This window comes from Mustela erminea, chromosome 15 (genome assembly GCF_009829155.1).
Source record: "Mustela erminea isolate mMusErm1 chromosome 15, mMusErm1.Pri, whole genome shotgun sequence".
Lineage (NCBI taxonomy): Eukaryota > Metazoa > Chordata > Mammalia > Carnivora > Mustelidae > Mustela > Mustela erminea.
In genome coordinates this window covers 60,503,421-60,513,394 of record NC_045628.1, presented here as the reverse complement: position 1 = coordinate 60,513,394, position 9,974 = coordinate 60,503,421, and positions in this window count along the sequence as shown.

The following is a 9,974-nucleotide window of genomic DNA, read 5'->3' as shown; positions in this document are numbered from 1 at the left end:
TTTGGCTCAGGTCATGATTCCAGGGTCCTGGGATCGAGCCCCACCCACATCGGGCTCTCTGCTCAGCCGGGAGCCTGCTTCCTCCTCTCTCTCTGCCTACTTGTGATCTCTGTCTGTCAAATAAATAAATAAATACATAAATAAATAAATAAAAGGAATTTGAGCCAAGCTTGCCTGGGAATTTTTTCTTCTAGGTAAAGAGAATATAATGACTGCAGATAGCTTGGTGGTAAGAGTCTTTATTGTGTCTATGTCTTAAGTCATACCACTTCAACTTGAACTAGGTCTCTACATCATATGCACATCTCCTTTGAGATGCCCTTGACCTCTGTCTGTCCTGTGTGGGATCCTCTGCTTTTACATCCCAGATTTTCCCCTTTCTTGGTTTTCTTGGTTGTTTTGGTGGAGCATACCTTCAGTAGCCTCTCAGATGCATGGGAGGTACGTTTTTAGACTTTGAATCTTAAAATGTCTTTTTTAAAACTCTAACAATTTATTAATGGTTTGTTTGCATATAAGATTCTAGGACAGAAATCATTTCCTTTCAGGACTTAGAAGGCATTGCTTCACACTGCTGCTACTGAGAATCTGAAACCAGACTACACTCTTTATCCATCGTTTGTGACTCTTTTTCTTTCGGGGAGCTTACAAAATCTTCACTTTGTTCCAAGAATTCTGAAATTTCAACTAAATTGTCATGTTGTGAAAGTTTGTGTGTTTTTAATATTTCCCCCTTTTCTTTTTATTCTTCCCTTTTATTTTACTATATTTTTAAATTTACCTTTTTGGTTTTGTATGAGAGAAATGTTAAAAAGATTTACAAACCAAGAGGTTTTAAACCTTTTTACTTGGTATGAGTCTATTTTCATCCATTATGCTGGAAACTCAGTGGGCCCTTTCCTCTGCCTCTTACTGCTAGAAGTAAGTTACTTTCCATTTTGGAACGTCCTGAAACTTCCCACCCATGTTTTATGTTCCTTCTTTTTGGAATTCCTATTATTTTGTTGCTGAACTTTGACTTATTCTCTTATTTTAAAAAATTAGTCTCTGGGCCTCCTGGATGGCTCAGTTCAGCAAGCATCTGATTCTTTGTTTTGGCTCAGGTCATGATCTCAGGGTTGTGAGACTGAGCCCCGTGTTGGGTTCCAAGATCAATGGGGAGTCTGCTTGAGAGGCTCTTTCTCTCTCCCTCTGCCCTTGCCCACCAATCTCTCTCCCTCTCAAATAACTAACTAAATAAATAAATAAAATCTTTAAAATACGTATTTTTTCTTTCCCTTCTTACATCTTTACCTTTTCACAGTACTTTCTGGGAGATTTCTTCAATGTTATCTTTCAACCCTTCCATTGTGTTTTCTTTTCATTTATTATCCCTCTTTTTTCCCTCCATCAGCTGTCTTTTGTTCCATGAGGTTCCATGGAACCAGGAAGAATGACCATAGGAGACCCAAAGTGGAGGACATGTAGTAACAACCAGTGGGTTCGTGCTCTATTTTCTGAATTACTGAAGTCTGCCTCCTTCAAAGTCACATGCAGTCTGTTTCCCAGCATGGAGCCTGCCAGCCTGCTTTTACCTGGATCCTATTTGCCATCTTGGGCCAGAATGTTATTAGATCAATGTGTGCAATAATTACGCTGGGGACAGATGAAGGTGCACAGAACATTTCCCAACATAGATCATACGGTGTGCTATAAGCCTCAGTAATTGTAAGAGTTGAAATCACACTGAATATACTCCTCTGTGTGACAAAAGTGGGATTAGCAATAAACACTGGAAAGATATCTGGAAAGCCCCCAATTTTTGGAAATTAAGCACCTATTTCTAAATAGCGCAAAAGTCAAAGAATAAATTGTAAGGAAATTAGAAAATATTTTGAGCTGAATAAAGATGGAAATAAAACAGAACCAAAATTTGTGAGTTATAGCAAAACCACTGGGAAATTTATACATTTAAATGCTTATATAATAAAAGAAGAAAGATGTAAAGTCAATTAACTAAGTAAGAGGAAAAAAGAAAAGCAAACTAAATGCAAAATAAGAAATAAAGTAAGAATGAAAAGCAATTAAATAGAAAAAATAGAGAATATGAACACAGTGAAAAGTTGATACTTTGGAAAGACTAATAAAATCAATAAACTGTTGATAAGGCTGATTAAGAAGAAAACAAAATCATGAAGAATTAAAAAAGGGACATCACTATAAAAAAAACTGACAAAGAAGATATTATGGGTAGTCTTATGCCAAGAAAACCAATAGCTTAGATGAATTGAATAAATACTATTTGTTGAATAAGCTATCTTTTTTCCTTGGCTAACTTGAAATATTACCTTTCTTGGGGCGCCTAGGTGGCACAATTGGTTAAGCATCTGACTCTTGATTTTGGCTCAGGTCATGATCTCAGAGTTGTGAGATTGAGTCCCATGTCAGGCTCCACACTGAGCGTGGAGCCTGCTTGGGATTCCCTCCCTTTCTGCCCATCCCTCCTCCTTCCCTCTAAAAAAAAAGAAAGAAAGAAATATCACCTTTCTTGTACATGAATTCACTTACTGACACCCAGGTATGGGTTTGGGAGCTTTTACATATCATATTACCGTATTTGCTCTAAGAGTAAGTATTACAGTAAACCAATGGGAAGTTGCATCAACTTTTCTGACCCAGCCTCAGGGGGCCACTCCTGCTGCATTTGATTGGTTACAGGCCAATTTTAGGTTAGTTTCAGTGGTATAACATAGTGATTTGACAATTCTGTACACTACTCCCTGCTCACTGTGAATAGTGTAGTCACCATCTGTCACCATTCAATATTATTACAATATTTTTGGTTATAGTCTCATCCTGTACTTTTCATCTCCATGACCTATTTCTTTTACAATGGAAAGTCTATACTTCTTAATCCTCGTTGTCTATTTTATCCGTTCCTCCACCCATCTCCCCTCTAGCCACTACCTACAAACTTGTTCTGTGAATTTAAGAGTCTGTTTTTCCTTTGTTCATTTGTCTTGACTCTTAGATTCTACATAGAAGTACAATCACAGGGAATTTCTCTTTCTCTGTCTGATGTATTTCACTTAGGGAAATGTTCTCTAGATTCATCCGTGTTGTCTTAAATGGTAAGATCTCATTTGCTTTTATGGCTGAGTAATATTTGTGGAGAAAAATTATTTTTACTAACATATAATGAATTATTAGCCCCAGGGGTACAGGTCTGTGAATCGCCAGGTTTACGCATTTCACAGCACTCACCATAGCACATACCCTCCCCAGTGTCCATAACCCCATCACCCTCTCCCTAACCTCCCCTCCCCCCAGCAACCTTCAGTTTGTTTTGTGAGATTTAGAGTCTCATATGGCTTGTCTCCCTCCCAATCCATCTTGTTTCATTTTTTCCTTCCCTACCCCCCACAACTCCCCACCCTGCCATCAAATTTCTCCTATCAGGGAGATCATATGATAATTGTCTTTCTCTGATTGACTTATTTCGCTCAATATAATGCCCTCTAGTTCCATCCACGTCATTGCAAATGGCAAGATTTCATTTCTTTTGATGGCTGCATAGTATTCGTGTGTGTGTGCGTGTGCGTACACATATATGTGATATATATGTAATTATAATATATATATACACAAATATATACACATACATATATATCACATCTTCTTTTTAAGGGTGAATTTATAGTGCCAGATTTGTGAAATCTGGCCACACAGGTGAAATTTACTACACAAGACCAAATACTCTGTAGATTCTAAACCTTGGAAATTTAATCTTGGAATATTTTACAACATAAGTGAGACAGTATTCTTTTTTTTTTTTTAAATTTTTTCAGTTTATTTATTTTCAGAAAAACAGTATTCATTATTTTTTCACCACACCCAGTGCTCCATGCAATCCGCGCCCTCTATAATACCCACCACCTGGTACCCCAACCTCCCACCCCCCCGCCACTTCAAACCCCTCAGATTGTTTTTCAGAGTCCATAGTCTCAGTGAGACAGTATTCTTTAGGAATTATAATTTGACTGATAGTCAAATTATGACTGGCAATACCCAGCACATACCGCAAAGAGATTCATAGAGAAAAGGGTGGGGTTTGTTTTTTAAAACGTGAACATTTTCTTACAGAAACTGTACATTTATTTTTCACAAAGAAGCATGAATAGGGAATGTTAACAATGGTGAGCTAAACAGCACATTTAATTTCACAAAAGCTTCAAATCCCACTATAGAATCCTGCGGAGCTAGATTAAATTAGACTACATGGTGAACTCGTTAAGCAAAGCTAAGTGGGGGCACCTGGGTGGCTCAGTCGGTGAAGCGTCTGCCTTCAGCTCGGGTCATGATCTCAGGGTCCTGGGATGGAGCCCCTCGTTGGGCTTCCTGCTCAGCGGAGAGTCTGCTTCTCCCTCTCCCTCTGCCCCTCCACCTGCTTGTGCTGTTTCTCTCTCTCTAAACAAAGAAACAAATAAGCAAACAAACAAAAATTAAGTGGTCTCCTTCCTAAGCCCACATTTATCAGTTCAGTGGTAAGGAAAGGCTGATCTGGAACGTTTAGGTCAAAGAGAAAAATGGACAAGAACTAGAATATATGACTCAATCTCTAAGCTGATTAAGGCCATCTGTGGGAGAAATTTCTGGAATAGGGAGTGGTGCCGCATTCCCTGCACCAATTTTACCTGGCTGTAGTGATAAGAAGGAGATCAGTGGCTGCTCTAGAGCGAAGGCAGAGAACTCCCACAAAGAATAGATATTTATACAATATAAGACTATGTGTATACTTCTGGTCTCTAAAAAAAATATAGCCCAAGTGCTGTTCTTGACCTTGGTATATACCCATGCTTGGGAAAGATAAGGAGGCTGGGGGAGGTAAAGAGGTGAGGAGAAACCTAAAGTGTAAAGGATCTTGGATTTCCATTGGCACCCCCTTTTTTCCCCTAGAGAGATACTGACACAGTCATAGTAAATGGATGTTCCCATCCCAATGAACTCATTAGATGGGAATAATACATTATATCAGTGTATGAGCTTATCCTCACGACCCTTCCAAACAAAAAAGGGAAAAAGAAAAAAGAGAGAAAAAAGGATTCCAAGGACTTTAAATTTACTCTCAAACATTAAAACAAAACAAAACAAAACAAACCACTTTTTCTTCCTCTTAACTGCTTTCAGCAGTTACATGTGAAATGGGTATTTCAGAGTTTGCAAGTGGTGGGAAAAGAAAGAAATAATAATAAGACTAAAGAAAAGGAGAGACAATTAAAAACTGCATCAGGATATGACCTGTCCCCAATCATTTGAAACCAAGTGTTAGAAGAAGCAGAAATACCAGATTTCCATTTAGCTACCTGCTAGATCTACTGCCTTTTAAACAACGTTAGATGTTCTTCCTGTTTTGCTAAATCCAGGGAAGGGCGGGGAAGTATCTGCTGGGTGTGTTATAACATAGTAAGCTTAGGTACTGTTAAAACTGTAGGAAATGTTGAACCCTATGTAAATTCTGACTCTCCGTCTTCATAGGGCTGCTCCATTTACATTTGAATAGCCCATACTTACCTATTGCACAACTGGGAAATCTGCTTTCTCATCTGGCTCACTGATTAACTTTTGAGTGGGCTGAAAATAAGTCCTCCTCATTGCTGAGTTTGTTTCCTGGTTTGTGAAGCACTGAAGTAACCTCTGGTAAACATGTGTCTGGGCCATGTTTTAAAAGTTGGTCACCCCTGTAACAGGTTTAGAAATGTTGCAATAATTTTAGAATTAGATGAAAGAATGTATCTTGAAATTAAAAAATATATGTATAATTTGAATTTGGTGTGAATTTCTTTTCTTTCTTTCTTTCTTATTAATTTTTTAAAAGATTTTATTTATTTATTTGACAGAAATCACAAGCTGGCAGAGAGGCAGGCAGAGAGACAGAAAGGGAAGCAGGCTCCCCGCTAAGCAGAAAGCCCGATAGGGGCCTCCACCCCAGGACCCTGAGATCATGACCTGAGCTGAAGGCAGAGGGTCAACTCACTGAGCCACCCAGGTGCCCCTTAGTGTGAATTTCTTACCAGGCAGCATCCCGTATAGGTTGGTTAGTAAGTAAACTAGAAGCAAAGGAAAGAAATTTAACAGACTGTAGGTTCAGGCCCGCGCCACAAGGTGGCAGGCTTACTCTCTAGTCTCCCTCTTCAGGCCCAAACGGGGAAAAACAATCTTAAAAAAGAAACAAATCTTAACGTTTGGATTTAACTACCTAAAACCACATATTTTAGGAAGGTAACTTTTAGAGAGGATGACATAAGTTCTTAGTTTGTCAAGATCGTATATTCAGGGATGCCTTTGTGGCTCAGTGGGTTAAGCATCTGCCTTCAGCTCAGGTCATGATCCATGATCCTGGGATGGAGCCCCACATCTCCCATTGTGATCCTCTTTGCTCTTTCAGCTTCTGCAGGTTTCTCATGGAAGCCACTTTTGAAGATGGTGGAACGACAACGCGGAAGGAAACTTGGCCCCCAAATCGCATCTTGGAGGAGAGCTTTGTGCCTGTTAGGAACCATCATTTTGAATGCCCTATGAGTGAGAAACAAACTTCTATTTTGTTAAGACACTGAGATTCTGGGGCTTATCTATTATGACAGCTAACATCAACTAAAATAGCATGTAGAGCACTTAGCACAACACCACACACAATACCTGCTTAATAAATGTTAGATGTTATTAATATCATGACTCTAAATATAAACCAGGAGGTGCCGGGTGGCTCAGTTGGTTGAACATCTCACTCTTGGCTCAGGTCATAATCTCAGGGTGGTAGAATCAAGCTCCATGGAGTCTGTTTGCTCTCTCCCTCTGCTCCTCTCTCTCACTCATAAATAAATAAATAAAATCTTGTTAAAAATAAATAAATGTAGAGGTGCCTGGGTAGCTCAATCAGTTAAGCATCTGCCTTTAGCTCAGGTCATGATCTCAGGGTCCTGGGATCAAGCCCCTCATCAGGCTCCCTGCGCATCAGGGATCTTGCTTCTCCCTCTCCCTCTGTTCCTCACCGCCTGCTCATGTTCTCTCTCTCTCTCTCAAATAAATAAAGAAATAATCTTAAAATAAATAAATATAAGCCAAGAGCCTAAAACTCTGCAGTCAAATGCTCCACCCCTGAGCTATACCCCCAAAACTCTGGACTTCAAACACAGCAATAGTATGGAGAATCTTCTGCAGTATATAAGATCTGGTTCTTTTTCTTTCTCTCTCTCTTTTTTTTTTTTTTTTGAAAGCTAGAGAAAGTCTAAGAAATAAAGTTGTGTGTGGAAGCAGTAAAAAGCTGAGCTACTTGTGTATGTAATTTGCAGAAAGTCATGATTAATATTTTGCATTTATATTTGCTATTTTTTTGAAAAATTAACCAGATATAAAAGAAAGAAAATCAAATAAAAAAATTCAAGTAGGTACTGTCTTTAAAATAATATTTTAAAATTTTCTTCCTTGTGATGATATTAGTGTTATGATTCAGTGATTTCTCTCTCGGTATATTATACAATGCTTACCCTTTTATCTTAAAAATGTTTTCTTTCTAATACCACAAGATGTTGTTTTTATTCAGGAAATGGGGGAGGTTCAAGTCATATAAATTCCTATTCTAAAGTTTTCACACCTGACTTTCCAGGATGCACATTTCCCTATGTACACCAGTCTCCTCTCAGTTTCTTCGGTTAAGTCAAAACTATGTGTTCCTCTTTCCCCATATATTTTTGCTTGTTAGTGTATTTCTTGAGCTGTTTTCATATTTCTTTCCTTTCTGTGAAATGGTTTTTTTAAAAAACTTGGGACCACCAAGTTGTAAAGATGTATGTTTTTACCTGACAGTCATACCATAGGTAGACTGTCCAGTTGAGTTGAGAAGAGTGAATTGATAGCTTGTATTTGTTTTTAAAATTAAATTAATCCTGGATAAGAGTTGCTTTTTTTTTTTTTTTTTTTTTTTTTAGGAGTTAGTCCTTGACCACTAGTTTGGTACCATCTCTATTTTGGGTGACCTGTTTCACCAGCAGGCCTGTTACTCTCCATGACTAACTGTGTAAGTGCTTATAATGGAATAAATTGCTTTTCTACGTAAAAAAAAAAAAAAAGAAAAAGTTTTCTTTCTTTGCTCCAACACTTTTTGATTTTTAGTGCTTTAATTTTTTCATTTTTAAGATGTTATTTAAGATTTAAGATTTTATTTAAGATCTCTACACCCAACGTGGGGCTCAAACTCACAATCACAAGATCAAGAGTCCCACACTAAACCAACTAGACCGCCAGGTGCCCCTTCAGTGCTTTTATTAATACCTATTCTCAGTTTTCTCTAATGAAATTCTACCTCACATAAAGCCCAGATCAGATTTCATGTACTCAGTCAAAGTCCTCCAGGATATCCTGGTTGGCGGGGTCCCACTTGCACTGAACTGTCAAATTTTTTAAAAAGATTTATTTATTTATTTGCGAGAGACCTAGTGCAAGCACAGAGTAGTTGGAGGGGCAGAGGCAGAGGGAGAGAGAGAATCTCAACCAGACTCCTTATTAAGCACTGTACCCTACACTGGGCTCAGTCTCAGGACCCTGAGATCATAACTGAGCCAAAACCAAGAGCTGGACACTTAGGACTGAGCCGCTCAGGCTGTAACATTATATAATCCGAGGCTCCTACCATTTGCGGTCTTCTGTGCTAGAGTTTATTTTCAGATGGTTTATATAGCTTGTTTCTCCTTAATCAGACTGCAAGCAGTTTGATGACAAGGGCTGTGTTTTTTTGGTTTTACATTGCCCACAGAAAATAGAGTCTGTGCAGTTATTGATAATCAGCTCATTGGTTTGAAAGTCCCAGGTTTATGAGATTTCCTATAACATTTTAATATCTATCTTCCAAAGAGCTTTATAAGAATAAAGAATAATAACTCATAAAATTTTCTTCAGAGATAAATAATAATTTATAGTTGGGGGACAATTGTGGGAAAGGAGGTATTTTAATGGTCAGTGGTTTGGGTTAGAGGAAATTTACAAAGAATAAATTAGTGCCTGATGTTCCATATTGAAATGAAGACAAATTTGTATGTATTATTAAGCTTATTTTGCTTTTTGCTTTTTTTGTCCTTCATCCTAACTCTAAAAAAAAATTTTTTTGGAGGGGGATGCTTGGGTGGCTCAGACAGTTAAGTGTCTGCTTTTGGCTTGGGTCATGATCCCAGAGTCCTGAGATCAAGTACCACTGCTCAGCAGGCTCCCTGCTCAGCAGGCAGACTTCTTCTCCCTCTGCCTGCCACTTCTCTTGCTCGTGCTCTCTCTCTGACAAAAATTAATGAAATCTTAAAAAAAAATTTTTTTTAAATAGGCTCCATGCCCAGCATGTAGCCCAATATGGGGCTTGAACTCATGAACCTGAGATTAAAACCTGAGCTGAGATCACCCAGGCTCCCTCCTATTTACTTTTTAAATTTCTTTTTGTTGCATGTTTGCTTAAGATGTTTACCTTAGGGGCACCTGGGTGGCTCAGTGGGTTAAGCCTCTGCCTTCGGCTCAGGTCATGATCTCAGTGTCCTGGGATTGAGCCCCGCTTCGGACTCTCTGCTCAGTGGGGAGCCTGCTTCCCCTTCTCTCTCTGCCTGCCTCTCTGCCTACTTGTGATCTCTCTATCTCTCTGTCTAATAAATAAATAAAATCTTAAAAAAAATTTTAAAAAAAGATGTTTACCTTAAACATATTAAAAATTATAGCTGAAAATGTTTTACATTTTATTTTCAATATCATAAGGACTGTAGAATGTTTTAACTCTGAATCTTGCCTTTCACCTTCAATTTGATTGCTAGTTTCATCCTGTGTTTATTGTCTAAATTTGGTAATTTTCTGTAATCAGTGTTTACTTAGATTTGCCATTGTTCTATTGATTTCTTTGCTCATCATTGATTCTTGCATTCTGATCTTTTCTTCCAGGTTTATTTTTCTACCTTCTGGGTCTGTGA